This window comes from Pinus tabuliformis, chromosome 3_1 (assembly GCF_031772625.1).
Source record: "Pinus tabuliformis cultivar Carrire ecotype Pingquan chromosome 3_1, CPIR1, whole genome shotgun sequence".
NCBI lineage: Eukaryota > Viridiplantae > Streptophyta > Pinopsida > Pinales > Pinaceae > Pinus > Pinus tabuliformis.
The window spans coordinates 853,632,328-853,650,183 of record NC_142301.1 but is presented as its reverse complement, the minus strand read 5'-3'; positions in this window follow the sequence as shown (position 1 = coordinate 853,650,183).

Genomic DNA, 17,856 nt, shown 5'->3' with positions numbered 1-17,856 from the left:
CACCTCTATTATGTTGTTGCAACCCATTTCCTTATCTAGCTGCATTGAACCTCTTTTGTGGTGCCACATTTTCTTTTTCGTTTGTATTATGAGGCCTTGCTCTTTTCAGCTGCCATTTACCTTTACCTTTGTATTTTCCTTTACATCCTTGTTGAGATTCATTCTTATGCTTTGACTATTCATAACAATGCTTCAATTTCTCAATGACTCCCTTAAGTGACTCAGGCTCATCATACTCAATCTGATCTCTAAATGCTAATGGAAATCCACTGACAAATCTTTGAAATTTAGCCTTCTCATCTTTAAGTAATGGTACATACCTCAATAGCTCTAGGAACTTAGTCCTGTACTCTTCATCTGGCATTGATCCCATCTTTAGCTCATAGAATTCTTTGGCCTTACTATTGTAGTTCCTTTCTGACAAGTACTTCTTCTAAAAAGCCTCTTGAACTCATGCCAAGTCAAGTCATCTTTCCTGATGTCTCTAACACACTTCACATCTTCCCACCAGATGTTTGCTTTACCTCTTATCCTAAAGATAACTATTTTTGCATTCATATTTTCTTTGTACTCATGTAACTCAAAGAACCTGTTCATCCCAAGTATCCAAGCCTTTTCATCTTCTAGTTCCTTCAAGTCTCCATCAAAAGTAGGTGGCTTTGTATTGTTAAACTCATTAGGTGAACATCCCCTATCACTCCTCCTATAAGGATGCTAACGATGACGATCATGATGCCTATCAAAACCAAAACTAGAACAGTTCTTGTATCCATCACCTCTCCTATCCGGAGTGTCCAACAACCTACCATCTCTAATAGTGCCTTTTCTATCTGAAATGTGACCACCATGAGAACTATTGCCATATGCCCCATTATTTATCTCCTCTTGTCCATGGTTGATCCAAAGTTGCCCTTGTTACTGCAATTTTGACAAACTTTGAAGGAGTATAGCATTAGCCTCTACTTGTTTCTCTTGTTCCTGTATGGCCCTGTCATTGTCTGCCTTACAACTCCTTATTTCTTGCTTCAAGCTTCTCAACATGTATTTCAAATCAAAAGAGTGCCCAACACCACATTTCTCATTTGATTCATAGGGAGAGTCTTTTTAGTATACCATGTTGCTAGTCATTTGGATCTCTTTCCTGCAAGGAATATTATGTTAACTAAACCAAATCACAAAAACCAACGTACCTTAGCAAATTTAGGGAGGATATCTCATTTGCAAGATCATAAAACCAGTGTCATACATGTATAAAATAATCATAACACCATATAGACATATAATACATAAGCATATAACCATCTAACCATCAGTCTAGCTATAGTCCAGTCATCAATGCATGATCATATCAACTACACATACCATGACCTCATGCATGACAACACAACCATACCAATGTACATTGACATTACACAAGCATAAACAATATGTATCAAATCATACACTCATGATGACACACTTCATAACAAAAACATCCTCTTTCACATGGTGACATCACTATAACCATGAATGACACCATGGGTATGTAACGAGCAGATAGATCTCAAGAATGATTAACACATGTTCAATGACATCAATGCATGACCAACACATCACCCACCTAGTTTGAGGGGTGAACCATACTCTTATACCACTTTGTGGTATAAGATATGACCCAAAGAGAGTGCAACCTTGCTCTGGTACCACTTTGTAACACCCTCCTCCCACATCTGCCTAAGTAACCGTCCAACTGAGGTAAACATGTGATGAGAGGCTACTATGATTGGATTCAACCTCCTATGTGACCTTAGCGAAGTGGAATTGACGGGAACACGACATACATACCTTCCACATCAACTACAAGGCTCCTAGGAACCATCCCAACCACTCAGGTAGCTAGGCACTAGGTTCCACTGAGGTTTTAGACCACTTGACCTCTGGACGCTCCCATGCTATGGGCTTGATAATGTCCATGAGGCTCTAGATGTTCCCATACTATGGGCCTAACATCGTTAAGGAGGATCTAGATGCTCTCATGACAAGGCATGCCAGTGTCGAGGGACTATTTTGATGAGTGTTGTGCCAGCGTCCTGGGATTTGAACCACCTTTTCAGTCCCAGGTCACTGCTCAGAATTGAATGACACCTTCAGAACAAAAATATAACAAGGAAATAATGATGAAAATGTAAATACTTAAACAAGACATTAAGCGGACCCCTACTAGCCATGACATGCATTTCATCAAACATATCACGAATATGTAATCTATAGGTGTAAACAACATATTTAAGCATAGGGACCACGGGGCTTTAGATTGATGGTGAATGGGTGCATTGTTAAGGCACTCCTTGCGATAGGTCACCGGTTCAAATCCCCGTGGGTACTTAGGTTAGTCTTAAAAAAAAAAAAAAAAAAAAAAACATATTTAAGCATAGTGATCTCATACTTATCTGAGAATTGCTTAAGAGAATTACTCCCTTATATCATTTTCTTCATTATCATTTATTAGGTCATAAATACATTGTTCATTCATTTACATGTAAAAACATGATGAGAGCCATACATATCCACTATCATAAAACATATAGATAACCAACATAATAGAAACATAAATACCAAGGAAATCACAACCATATGATCCACATATAAACTAATATAATACTCATAGAATTACAAGGAGAAATAACCTCATATTGATGATGCAAAATGCAAACCTGGGATGGGACTACCATGTTCCACCCGACCATAGAATGGCTAAGACAAATCTCTCTTCAGTCATTCACCCCCATGTCATATTCCAAGCATGAATGTTGGACTTAAACCAAAACAACCAACTAGGGCATCCTAAGGCTAAACTACCTAGCCCACATCAATAGAAACCATGCTTTACTGTAATCCATCCCAGATCTCTAGGCCAACACAATAAACATGTAATAATAGGCTTTACCATGATCTCCACCCAATCATTAGGCCAAACAAGCATGGATGCCAACAGATTTCTCCACCTACACAGTGAGGAATTTTCATATATCCTAGTCTCTCAGGCTTTACCGTAATCCACACCAAATCGCTTGGCCCTAAACCGAGACCCACTCTCTAGGCTTTGCCACATATCCCTATCCAAGATTACTAGACCTAATGGAGACAAACCCACCTCCTCGCTTTACCCTATATCTCTCCATTCACCGGTAAGGATTCATAGGCCCATTGAAGCAACACAATTGTGGCTTTACAACAACCCATGTTCTGGCTCAGGGGTTACTAAGCCAATGGCCTTACCATGATCCATAGTCTGGTTTAAGGACCACTAGGCCATGTGTTCTATCATTCAAAGATCCACCTCACTTAGCTTTGAATCCATCTGAGCCCTTGGAGGATATAAGGTTAGAATTATATAGTTTATTTTGTGAAGAAAAGAAAAAGATTGATAAGGGTTTGCTAGCCTAAATGCACCCAAATAAAATGAAGAAAAAAAATGGTAGGATGAGTAAGTGGGCAAGTAGTAGAAAGGTTGCAGAAATGTCATGTAATTGATACAAAAAGAACTTATGTCATTGTTCCAAATGCATCATTTAAATATTCATAAGTGGTAAACAAAACAAAAAATATGGTTCACAATTTGGTTTACTTAACATCCCCTCATTCATTTTAACCCCTATGACAGTAACTAACTTTGATTTCATAATAAAAATATTAATACCTATAGTTTTTAAGTAAAAAAGGCTCAGAGCATTTCTAGACTTCTGGTGGACCTGGACCCTCGGCTTGATGACTTAGGAAGGAAAGGTGTTAAATTCCCTTATAATTCATTCATCCCCCTCACAAAACCCCTTTCCTAAGGTTAAGTTCTCTTGTCTGGGAAAACCTCTTTATAAACATGTTTTATACAAAAACCCACCAAATACATTTATCCTAAAGTACTAAGGGTATGGAACGTGCATAATATTTCACACACCTAAGCACAATACCCCTTCCGCTCATTTCATTTCATACTAACTTTTTAATTAAATATATAAAAATCCCCGATAAACCCATTGTCCCGTATATATTTAACTTCTTTATATAAATTAACCCCACCCCTTAGTTTACTTATAAACTATATTACCACCCCATATCCCACAAATATATTAAATCCTGCCCTTACTCATTAATCCCTCATTAAAGCGCCCTGAAGAGATTAAGTATTAAGTTAATCATATACCATCGATGATTAGACCCATGGGCCCCCCTGAGAACTTTTTGTATAAATTGCAGTGCAGCTTCACCTCCCTATCACCATATGATCTCCCTCCCCCTTATCCAATGGTTCGCATCCATATTAGGCTGACCCGACATCCACCCTTTACCTACCTGATAAGGTTGTTTTCGTCCTGGCCCCCGATGCTACGTGTCAATCAATGAATGGGATTGGGCGACCCCTCCTGAACACTACTTGCACCATAAAAGCAGTGCGATGGACCTCCCAAACCATTTCCCCATTTCAACTTAAAACTATCGCTGTTCATCAATCAATGAACCCGCAAAAAATTAACCATTTTGCTATAAAAGCCAGTTTAGCCCTCTTTTCACTCTTTTCGCACAATTGTTATTGAGAATTCAGAAAAGCCATTGCAACCCCTTCAAACAAAAAAATTGCTCATTGACTTATGCCATTACTCCAAAGACACTACAGACAACCCATCTCATCCATCAGTCCGTACAAGAACCATACGAACCTTTGAAACCACTATCAACCACCATTTACAGTCAATTCCACCCAATTCCAAGTATTTGACTATGGAATTCCAACTCCATTATCAAAATTCCAAGTCAATTCACCCCCAGGACACTGTTAGTTAAGTAATAAAATATCAAATTTACTTAAATTTTAACATTGTGGGCCATAAACAAATGCAAAACCTCCATTGCCCTAAAAATTTGAATCACCCCCGACACTCAAATCCACAAGAATTGAGAATAGCTGCCCCAATTGCTATGGATAACAGGCCCATCACTACACCTCATTTAGACGTGGACCACCTTCCTTTAGATGATAAGATTTCCAAATAAAAGATATATCTACCCAAGAGTCCCCACTCAAAGTACATTGCCAAAGTAGGGTCAGGTTCCTGAACCATGCTGATGAAGTTGGCCTTTGGGAGTCAAATTTACCCAAGTACCAGTGCCCCCAAGTCCACATTTTTCCTAAGATTACTCATATGTGCTATGCTTGCTATGTCCCCAGCCAGAGAACTATCATGTCTCATGACTAGAAGGTCCTTTTCAACATCACTGTTGAGTCTATTAATGAAATTTTGCAGCTCCAACCAGGGCCAAACCTAACCCCACTTTCAATTGCAGACTTTTTGGACCTGTATCCTAAACTTAGCTTTGCAAAATTGGCCCAACTATTCCAAACCTTCATCAGAGAGGAGAAACACATCACTAAGGACTCCCCCCCATATGTAGATGCTATTTTTCCCCATGGGGCCAGAATATTGTCGCATTGATATCCTGCATTTTGGGGTACACCACTAGTGAATACATTGATGAGTTAATCCTTGCCTTCATGTCCATCTACACTCCAAGACAACCTCCTGCTGTCATTTATGACTATGCCAAATTTATAGCTGATAGGATGCATGAGAAATTCCTTAGAATGAACAATGAAAGAGTTTTCAAGTATTCCTCAGTATTATACCACATGTTCTTATATTACCAACCTGATAAGTTCCCATTCACCCTTCAGAAGCTAGACACCAAAGGTCGCCCAGGTTAGTCATTTTTTGGACCCCATTGATCCACCAATCCCAGTCTCCATACTCTTATTCTGCATTTATTGATTTATTTGTACACCCAGTCCCCTAGAATCAGTCCAGAAATAAAGAGAGTCCTTCAATTGTCTAAACAGACCAAAGTGGGTGACTGGTACCTTTACCAGAACCATAAAAAATTAGGATATATGGTTGCATGCTTACACCATATACGTTGCCAAAGATACCTCCCCATGAGGTTGTTTACCCTAGAATATTATAGACAAATCATCAATGCAGATGAAGTCAACTTCATCAATGCTAAGAGGAAGGCTTATTTCAAGATAAAAGACCAACTAGGCCCCTTGATATGCAACTCTAGGGAGGCAAGCAAAGAAGCAGACCTAATTCTGCAGAGAATGAAGTTCCAAAGAATTTTTGTTTGGAGACATGATCCTTTGGAATTCATCACAAAGAAGAGACAAAAGTTCAAGCTAGGACATTTCATTCACCATCCCATACCTAAAATAGAAGCATATGCAAATAAAACAGAATGGGTGGAAGGTACCCTACTAGACCAAGACAACACTGGACTAGAGGTAGAGAATGCTCTAATTGATTTAGAAAAGAAGCTTGATTACAACTCTTTTTTGTAGGTACCAGAAGGACCAGAGACTACTATGAGCACCCCTACAGTCATGTAAACTCCTCAGAATGAGGAGAAGATCCCAAAAAGAAATAGAGAAGGGCCTTTCACTTCAGGAATGGCCACCTCTTATTTGCAGCAGGAATCAAACAAGAGGCAAAGGCTAAATCTAGCCTCTGAGCAGGAATATACTGAAGACTCAGCTGAGGTCACAAATACAAAAGTACAAAGAAGTTGGCCTACCACTCCATCTGGAGGCATGCAAGAGCCTTCCACATCACAAACTCAGATGTTGGAAAGGAAGCTTGATGTTGAAGTGTCTTCCTTCAGAATGCCTGCTGACAAAGACCAAGATATCAAGGAAAGATATAAAGAAATCAAAGCTAGAAATGAGAGGCTTAAGGCCCAAACATATGCTCAGTACCTAAAGTTGACTCCCACCAATCAAACAAGGCTAATGTAAGCCTTTGACATTAAAGAGGGAAAGCTGCAGATGACTTTTGTCAAACCCATAACTCAGTAGCCCAAGACAACATCAGATTTTAAGAAGGTGGATTTTGAGATATTGGCAAGGGATATTCATCCCATAAACCATATTGAACTACACAAACAGGCTGGAGAGATGATATACTCCACCCTGACAGGTAAAGCCATAGTTGCCCATCAACTACAGGACTCTCTGAACTACATCTCAACACAATTCCAGTTAGAGAAGGCCTCCTCATAGGCCAAGGATACAAGGATAAAGTCCTTAGAGGACTTAGTAATTGAATTGGGACACGATATCAAGGATATAAAATCTACAGAGAAGCTTATTAAGAAGGAAAATGATGATATCGATGCAACATCCTCAAACTCTAGAAGTCATAGAGAATCAAACCAGACATGAGGTTTTGATGGACTTGGTCTTGAAGTTGAATGATCAACTAAAGGAGACAAAAAGGAATTAGATGCTCTAATCCAATTAAAACAAGCAGAAGTTATCCCTACAGTCTCCACAGTAGTGCCATCCATACTAGCAACATCTTTGGCACCTACAGCTCCAGTTGCATCTGCCTTGCCAGCAACAACAGAATCTGCAACGACAACAGGTGTACAAGGAGGAAAAGTAGCAAAATTGATCAAAGCCATGGAAGAGATGTCTATCTAGGCTACTAAAATGAACATGTTAAGAGAAAAGGTTGCAAGCTTGGAAACAGAATGCTAACTTGCCCAACTGAAGCAGAAAGAAGAAGCACAAAAAGCCCAAAGAATGAGTGAAAGGATCAAAGTCTTGAAGAAAGACTTAACACTGGAGAAACCACTTGGGAAAACCAAGGAAATGTTGTGGGCCAATATGATTGACTTCGTCAAGGATATTTGGCCCTCAATTCAAGTTATTTTTGAATAAACAGAGTTAGTAAAAATAGCTACAGAAGTTATCCAGAAAGTGAAGGAGGAGATGGGAGATAAGCCAGAGGATGCCAATAGACTCATCCACATCATCAACAATAAGAGTAGATATGAGCTCCATGAGCTAAATATAGAAGATAGGACTGTGACCATTTTAGAAATAAGGAAGATCCTCTCCAAAAGGAACCTTATGCTTAACTTAGAAGAAAAATGTCACAATATACAAGTAGCCATTGATAGGTTCATGGATAAATTCCATATTTCAAGGGAGAAATGTCTGCCGAGTCCTTTGGTTATCAATGACAAACTCATGACATAGTTAGACTATGATACCATACTCAGACAGTTGGAAAAGGATCAAGTCAGCTCTTCATCCATAAAAGCATTGCCCACAGGAAAAGTTTTATACAACACATTTGAAAACTTGTTTATCCTAGAGCATGAGATCAAACATTTATTCCTCACTAAGCCCAATTTTTCCAGATATTCTGAAGCTGATGAAATCTACAAGAGGATGGTGAATGTGAAATTACTAGATGCAGAACACCATGTTAATAAGATGACAGACTACTTTGAACTTCATGAATTGATATTGTGGATGTCCAAATGAGACTATTTTCTCAGACTTTAGCTAGTGATGTTAGGAAATGGTTTAGATCTCTGCCTGATAATAGTATTGATAGTTTAGAAGTATTTCATCAGAAATTTTTGAATAGATGGGAGAAGAAAAAGAATCCTCTACATATCCTTTAAAAATATGAATATATTAGGAGGGGACCCAATGAAACTGTTCAATATTACTGCACCAGATTTAACAATATATATAATACAATTCTAGTTAATCTTAGACCCCCTCATGAATTATCATTAATAAAGTTCCCTTATGGTTTTGACACATACAAGCTCAGGGAAAGAAACCCCCCAACCCTAGAAGATATGCAAAGTGTAGCTGTAAGTGTAGAAGCTAATTTATTAGCTAAAAGAGCTAGAGTTAGGAATGAAAGAAGAGGAACAACTAAAGATGAGCCTTCACCCTCTAACATTAAAATAGATAGCTTAGCGAAAGGCATGGAAAAGTTAATGGATAGAATAGAGAATATAGAGAGGAAACCCCAGTGGGATAATCAACAGGCACCTCTAGTTAGAAACCCAAACTTTAGGAAAAACCAAAACCAAAACACTAGAAAAAATGGACCTGATCAAAATATTAGGCCTCCTTTCCAAGAAAATTATGCAGAAACATCCCATCCTGAAGACCCAGAGCAAGACACATAGATTAACCTGATGGGATTAGATGATGAAGGTGTTGTTTTTCTGACCCAAGATGATCAGGAATTGCATATGCTGCAACAATTGGAAATCCAGTCTGGAGAGTCATTTGATTATAAATAAGGTTATGATTATGCCATCTTTGAAGTGCATAAACAGTATAACGTAAGGAGTAAAACGAATTCTGATATCCATGACCAAACTAAGAAAACAGCACCAAATCAACCCAAGAAAATCAAAGAAGCCCCAGTTTCTAAAATCCTCTAGATTCTCCCCAGACAAAACCAGAATCCTTCTGGCCCCAAGATTGTAGATATAACCCCTAATCAAGCTTCTGATGATCAATCCTTTGCTCCAATTCCCTGTAAAAAACCAATGGACACACCTCAAAACACCAGATCTGAAAATCTACATAAAGAGACCCCCAGTAAAGGCAAAGAAGACCATCCCACTCAAATCCCTACTATGAAAATTTCAAAACCCTCAAACAGAAAAAGCCCCTTTGCCATTCAATTTGGGAGCAGAGGTAGCTAAGTTAAAGATTTCAGTCCCTTTAATGGAACTAATCAAGAATGAAACTTACAAGACACAGATAAACCAGACTCTAAACATTGCTGAAAATATGGATTCTATTAACCTATTTGATGACCAACCAGAACTTATATATGGTCCAGATGTTAATGGAAAACCACTAGAAGGAGGAATACCACCTTTCTACATTAGCATTAACATCCATGAAAAAATTCTTCACAATGCAATGTTGGATTCTGGGGCCTCCCACAACTTAATGCCCAAATCAGTAATGGAGAAACTAAACCTAGACATTACAAGGCCTTACAAGGACTTATTTTCATTTGACTCAAGTCAAGTAAAGTGTCCGAGGTTGATTAAAGACCTGTGTGTTACCTTAGTTCAATATCCTGCCAAGAGCATCCTTATGGGTATTGTGGTTGCTGACATCCCACCAAAGTATGACATGCTATTATCTAGATCATAGGGAGCCAAACTTCAGGGATATTTACAAACTTGATATGTCATATGCAACAATTTATATTTTTGGACAACCCAAGAAGTTGTAATGAGAAAATTTAATGAAATACATGGTAAGTAGCCAGGATCGGCCTCAAAACTTTCCTATCTACTCCATACATTTAGACATTGATTCTTTTATCGTGTATAATGTTGATCAAACACAAGAAATCTTTTAGACAGTGTTGATATAGAACCAAAAGAAATATTACTTTCAAAACAAGAGGAAATTGTCCAAACCTTAGAACTTTCCACTAAACAAGGTAGTCAAAATGAGGAAAAGTTTGTTGCACCAAACGAAGAGAATTATGAACATGAGATATTGTGGCATCTTGAGTTTGATGGGTCAGTCAATAAGTTTGGAGTAGGAGAAGGAGTTTGGATATACAATCTGGAGAATAATCACTCAGAAGGCCATGCATACAGACTAAATTTTAAATGTACTAACAATATGGCCGAGTATGAAGCACTAATTTTAGGTCTTAAATTAGTTAGGAGTCTAGGAGCTAAAACAATTTTTGTTATGGGAGAATCTAAACTAGTTATAAAACAAATCGATGTTGTATATATGACAAAAGACCCTAGATTAAGTTGTTACAGAGGAACCATTGTAGAAATACTAAACACTTTCTTAGAAACCAAGCTTGCTGTAATTCCTAGAAAACATAATATGTAGGCTCATAGTTTATCAATGTTTTCCAGCACCTATAAGTTACCCTTTCAACCTAATCATCAATACACTGCTGAAGTTAGGCATAGACCTGCAACCCCTGATAATTTGAAGAACTGGCAAATATTTTCTAATGACAGACAGATAAACAATTTTTTAATCTCGGAAGAAGAATTTGTAGATAGCAATATGGATACTAACACATCATTAGATCCTAACATTAAATACAAAATAGAAATAAATGAGATAGAAGGTGAAGAGATAGATAGATTTCATCCTACTAAATTTACAAAATCAGATGTAGAAAACCTAAAACAAGTCGCGATTGATGAAATAATTAATGAACACACCAAAGTAATCAACCTCAAAGACAATTTCTTACCTAAGGGATTAACCCCTTTGGAAGACTTGTTTGATTCGAATGATGTTCCTAGAAAGCCTAAAATGGAACCTGTGAAATCTGATATAGAGGAGTGTAATATAAGCACTAATGAAGATCCAAAATTGATTAAACTTTCGTAATCACTACCTCTAACTGAAAAGGTGAAATAAACTGAGTTATTAAAAGAATTTCAGGATGTATTTGCTTGGAGTTATGAGGACCTCAAATCCTATGACCCCAGCATCATACAACACACAATCCCTACAAAAGAAAATCGAAAACCTTTCAGACAAAAACTTAGAAGGATTAATCATGTCCTATTACATTCTATTGAAAAAGAAATCCAGAGAATGTATGATGCTAAGATAATTGCACCAATCAGATTTTTTGATTGGGTTTCGAACTTGGTGCCAACTAGGAAGAAAATTGGTGATATCAGACTCAATGTGGACCTTAGGAACCTCAACAAATTATCACTTAAAGACAATTACCCTCTACCCAAAATGGATCATATTTTGCAAAGGGTAGTTGGATCAACCACAATCTCATTATTGGATGGGTTTTCTGGTTACAATCAGATCTTAGTTCATCCTGATGACCAAGCCAAGACTGCCTCCACTACTCCTTGGGGCAGATTCATGTATGTGAAAATGCATTTTGGACTAATTAATGCAGGAGCCACTTTCCAAAGGGCTATGGATATAGCCTTTGCCAAAGAAATCCATGATTTCCTTGTGATATATCTAGATGACATTACTGTGTTTTCAAAATCTAATAGCCAACATTTGGATCATCTAAGGCGGGTTTTTATTAAATGCAGGAAATATGGAATTTATTTAAACCCCAAGAAGTCTTTGTTTGGTTTAGAAGAAGGATAGTTACTAGGTCATATAATTTCAAAATATGGTATCCGAACAGACCCTGCAAGAATAGAAGCCATATTATAGATACAACATCCAAGGAACATTAGGTAATTACAAGCTTTCTTAGGGAAAATTAACTTTCTTAGAAGATTTATTTCTAATCTAGCAGAATTAATTAGATCACTGAACAATATATTGAAAAAAGATTCGAGCATAAAATGGACTATCGAGGCTAAGAAATCCTTTGAAGATATCAAACTAGCATTAACTAAAACACCAGTTTTGATTAGTCTAAAACTTGACAGAGACTTCATCTTATTTTCCTTTTCTTCTAAGCACACTATTGCTACAGTTTTACTGCAGAAAAATGACCAAGGCTATTAACAACATATTGCTTTCTTTAGCAAAGCCCTGAGAGATGCCCCCATAAAATATAACATAATGGAAAAACAAGCCTTTTCTTTGGTCAAAACTATCGAGGATTTTAGGGTATACATTTTATATTCTCATATAGTAGCTTATGTTCCTAATTCAGTAGTCAAAGACATCCTAACTCAGGGTGGTCTAAATGGAAAGAGGGGAAAATGGATTGCTACTATTCTAGAATATGACATAGAAATCAGACCAATTAAGTTAATCAAGGGCCAAGGTTTAGCCAAGCTCATGGTTGTCAGGCCCTGGATATAAACTTTATTGCAAAAATAGATAATGAAGAGGAGATGGTGACTCCACTAATCAGCAATGCCTTTATTGAATCACCATGGTATGCTGATATCATTTATGTTTTACTGAATTTACAAGCTCCTCCTAAATTATCTAAGACCAAAAGCAGATTTTTAAAGATGAAATTCTTAAAATTTTGTATATTAGACAATGCTTTGTTTTGGAGAAATCGTGAAGGTATTCTTCTCAATTGTTTATGAAAAGATGAATCAGACAAAGTATTACAAGATTTTCATGCAGGTGACTGTGGAGGACACCTTTACTGGAAAACCACTACTGATAAGATTCTTAGAGCCAGTTTCTACTCGCCTACCTTGTTTTTCTGATGTAAAGAAACATGTGACCTCCTCTCACAAATGTCAAATCTTTGAGGGAAAGAAAAAGCTTCTACCTTTACCCCTCAAGCTAATCTCTGTTGAAATGCCTTTTCAACAATGGGGTTTAGGCTTCATTGGTCAAATTTACCCACCTTCCTCTGTCCAACACAAGTGGATCCTCACTGCCACAGACTATTTCACAAAATGGATAGAGGTCATACGTTCAAGGCAAGCCACTGACACTGTTATCATAACCTTCCTTGAAACCAACATTCTATCAAGATTTGGATGTCCAACTAAGCTCATTGCTGATAATGTAGTAGCCTTTAAATCCAAAATAATAATAGATTTCTACAACAAGTATCATATAATCCCGGGTCATTCCACAACCTATTATCCTCAAGGAAATGGACTCACAAAATCCTCAAACAAAAGTCTGGTGAACATCATCAAAAGGTTTTCAAAGGACAATAAGAAAACATGGAATAAAAAGTTAGTCAATGCCTTATGGGCAGACAGACTAACCACTAAGAAATCAATTGGTACCTCTCCCTACCAAATGGTGTATGGGATGGAAGTTGTTTTTCCATCCTCCTTGGGAACACCAGCAATGAAGCTGCTTCATGAGTTGCAGGTTGAACCAAATTGTATCCAAAGAAGAATCAACCAAACAATACACCTTCAACAAACCAGGGAGGAAGTATATATCAGGTCTCAAGTTGTGCAAGAAAGGATTAAAAATATCTTTGATAAGCGAACCAAGGCTGAAGATTTTTACCTCGGTGACAAAGTCCTAAAATGGGAGTCAAGGAGGGAAGATAAAGGTAAACATGAGAAATTTGATTTCCTATGGAAGGCCCATATGCCATTTATGCTTTCAGAGGTAATAATGCTTTCTTCCTGAGAGAAATGGATGGTAAAAAATCAGAAGGTGGACCAGTGAATGGTTGAATGCTCAAACACTATTTTGAACCTAACTACTGATTTTTACTTTCCATTGTACATATTTCATTTTTCTTCAAAAAGTTTAGTTTGGATTGGATGGTGATCTTTGAAGTTGAACCCCGAAGAGAAGGCCCTAAGCTTTAAGGATTCACTATCATAAGTATCAATAATGCAAAGGTATAGAGGATAATTTTGCAAGGTAACATCAATAACATTTCAGAGGCTGCTAATCTAAAAAGTTCTTGACATTTCACTGGGAAATTCCATCCCCAAGTGGAGCCACTATTAGGTTCCTATACCAATAGGAGTCATAATTTTGAATGACTAAGGTTAAGCCTTGTAATATTGTACATACCTTTGCTTTCTGCAAATGTTTTCCATATTAAAAAATTAAAAAATTGTAAAGAGGGTATGTCCTAAAAGAATAATCAAAGGACAAAAAGAATGAAGAGGTCAAAAAATGAAAATATATGAACCCCAAAAGATAAAAAGAGACCATGAAAATGTGCAAGTCAAAATGCCACTACTATTTACTTTTTATGCATACTAAATGTTTGTGTGTAGCTTGTCAGTTATGCCACAATCCATGATATTCAAAATGTTTAAAGTTGGATATTTCATACTTTTAATTTTATGTTTATAGGTAGTGAATAAATTTGACTAAACAGTGTAATCTTGGCAGATCATTAGATAGGTAGAGTGAATAAAGGGAGCTCATCAGTTTAATCTGAGCCCTTGGAGGATTTATAGGTTAGAATTAGATAATTTATTTTGTGAAGAAAAGAAAAATAATGATAAGGGTTTTGCTAGCCTAAATGCACCCAAATAAAGTGAAGAAAATAAATCGTAGTATGAGTAAGGGGGTAAGTAGTAGAAAGGTTGAAAAAAATGTAATTTAATTGATACAAAAAGCACTTATGTCATTGTTCCAAATGCATCATTTAAATATGCATAAGTGGTAAACAAAACAAAAGTATTGGTTGACAATTTGGTTTACTTAACATCCCTCTCATTCATTTTAACTCCTATGACACTCACTAATTTCCCTTTCATAATAAAAATATTAATACCTATAGTTTTTAAGTCAAAAAGGATCAAAGTATTTCTCTGACTTTTGGTGGGACCGGACCCTCAGCTTGAAGACTTAAGAAGGAAAGGTGTTAAATTCCCTTATAATTCATTCATCCCCCCCACAAAACCCTTTTTCTTAAGGTTAAGTTATCTTGCCTAAGAAAACCTCTTTATAAACATGTTTTATGCAAAAACACACCAAATACATTTATCCTAAAGTACTAAGGGTGCGGAACACGCATAACATTTCATACACCTAAGCACAATACCCCTTCCACTCATTTCATTTCATATTAGCATTTTAATTAAATATATAAAAATCCCCGATAAACCTATTGTCCCGTATATATTTAACTTCTTTATATAAATTAACCCCACCCCTTAGTTTACTTATAAACTATATTACTACCCCATATCCCACAAATATATTAAATCCTGCCCTTAGTCATTAATCCCTCATTAAAGTGCCCCGACGAGATTAAGTATTAAGTTAATTATATATCGCTGGTGATTAGACTCATGGAGTCCCCCCCGAAAACTTTTTATATAAATCACCGCACAGCTTTACCTCCCGATCACCGTATGATCTCCCTCCCCCTCATCCAACAGTTCGCATCCATATTGGGACAACCCAACGTCCGCCCTTTACCTGCCTGATAAGGTGGTTTTCGTCTCGGCCCCCGATGCTACGTGTCAATCAATGAATGGGATCAGGCAACCCCTCCTGAATACTTCCTGCACCACAAAAGCGGTGTGATGGACCTCCCAAACCACTTCCCCCTTTCAACCGAAAACCATAACTTTTCATCAATCAATGAACCCACCAAAAATTAACCATTTTCCTATAAAATTCCGCTTACCCCTCTATTCTCTCTTTTCGCGCAATTGTTATTGAGAATTCAAAAAAGCCATTGTAATCCCTGCAAACAATGAAATTGCTCACTGACTTCCGCCATTACTCCAGAGATGCTACAGACAACCTAGCTCATCCATTGGTCCGTACCAGAACCATACGAAACTCTGTAGCCACCATCAACCACCATTTATTGTCAATTCATCCCAATTCCAGGTATTTAACGGTGGAATTCCAACTCCATTGTCAAAATTCCATGTCAATTCACCCTCGTGACACTCTTAGTCAAGTAAAAAAGATCAAATTTACTTAAGTTTTAACACTGTGAGCCATAAACAACTACAAAACTTCCATTGCCCTAAAAATTTGAATCACCCCCCGCACTGAAATCCACAAGACAAATGAGTATGGATGCCCTAGTTGCTATGGATGTAAGGTCCATCACTACACCTCATTTAGACCTGGACCACCTTCCTTAAGCTGATAAAGATTTCCAAATAAAAGATACCTCTACCCAAGAGTCCCCACTCAATGTACATTGCCAAAGTAGGGACAGCTTCCTAAACCCTGCTAATGAAATTGGCCTTTGGGAGTCAAATTTGTCCAAGTACCAGCTCCCCCAAGTCCACATTTTTCTTGAGATTGTTCATATGTGCTATGCTTGTCACATCCCCAGCCACAAAACTATCATGTCTCATGACCAAAAGGTCCTTTTCACCATCACTGATGAGTCTATTAATGAAACGCTGCAGCTCCAACCAAGGCGAAACCTAACCCCACTTTCAATTGGAGACTTGTTGGACCTATATCCTAAACTTAGCTTTGCAAAATTGGTCCCAACTATTCCAAACCTTCATCAGAGAAGAGAAACACATCCCTAACCACTCCCCCCCATATGTAGCTTCTATTTTTTCCCCATGGGGCCAGAATATTGTAGCCATGATATCCTGCATTTTGGGGTACACCACTTGTGAATACACTGATGAGTTAATCCTTGCCTTCATGTCCATCTACACTCCTTGACAGTCTCCTACTATCATTTATTAATATTCCCAAACTATATTTGATAGGATGCATGAGTAATTCCTTGGAATGAACAATGAAAGAGTTTTAAAGTATTCCTCAGTCTTATACGAGATGTTCTTATATTACCAACCTCATAAGTTCCCATTCACCCTTCAGAAGCTGGACACCAAAGGTCAGCCTAGGTCAGTCATTTTTTGGACCCCATTATCTACAAATCCCAGTCTCCATACTCTTACTCTGATTTTATTGATTTATTAGTACACCCAACCATGAAAATGTTGGCTGGAAGCCCTCCCCCTAGAATCAGTCTAGAAATAAAGAGAGTCCTTCAATTGTCTAAACAGAACCTTTACCAAAACCATATAGAAATCAAGATATATGGTTGCATGCTTGCATGCTTGCACCATATAAGTTGCCAAGATACCTCCCCATGAGGTTGTTTTCCCTAGAATATTATGGACAAATCATCAATGAAGATGAAGTCAACTTCGTCAATGCTAAGAAGAAGGCTTATTTCAAGATAAAAAACCAACTAGTCCCCTTCATATGCAACTCTAGGGAGGTAGGCAAAGAAGAAGACCTAATTTTGTAGAGAATGAAGTTACAAAGAAATTTTTTTTGGAGATATGATCCTTTGGAATTCATCACAAAGAAGAGACGAAAGGTCAAGCTAGGACCTTTCATTCACCATGCCATACCTGAAATAGAAGCATATCCAAATCAAATATAATGGGTGGAAGGTACCCTAGTAGACCAAGACAACACCAGAGTAGACGTAGAGAATGCTCTAATTGATTTAGAAAAACATCTTGATGACAACTCTTTTCTGCAGGTGCCAGAACTATCGTAGACTACTATGAGCACCCCTCCAGTCATGCAAACTCCTCAGAATGATGAGAAGATCCCAAAAAGAAATAGAGAAGAGGCTTCCACTTCACGAATGGACACCTCTAATTTGT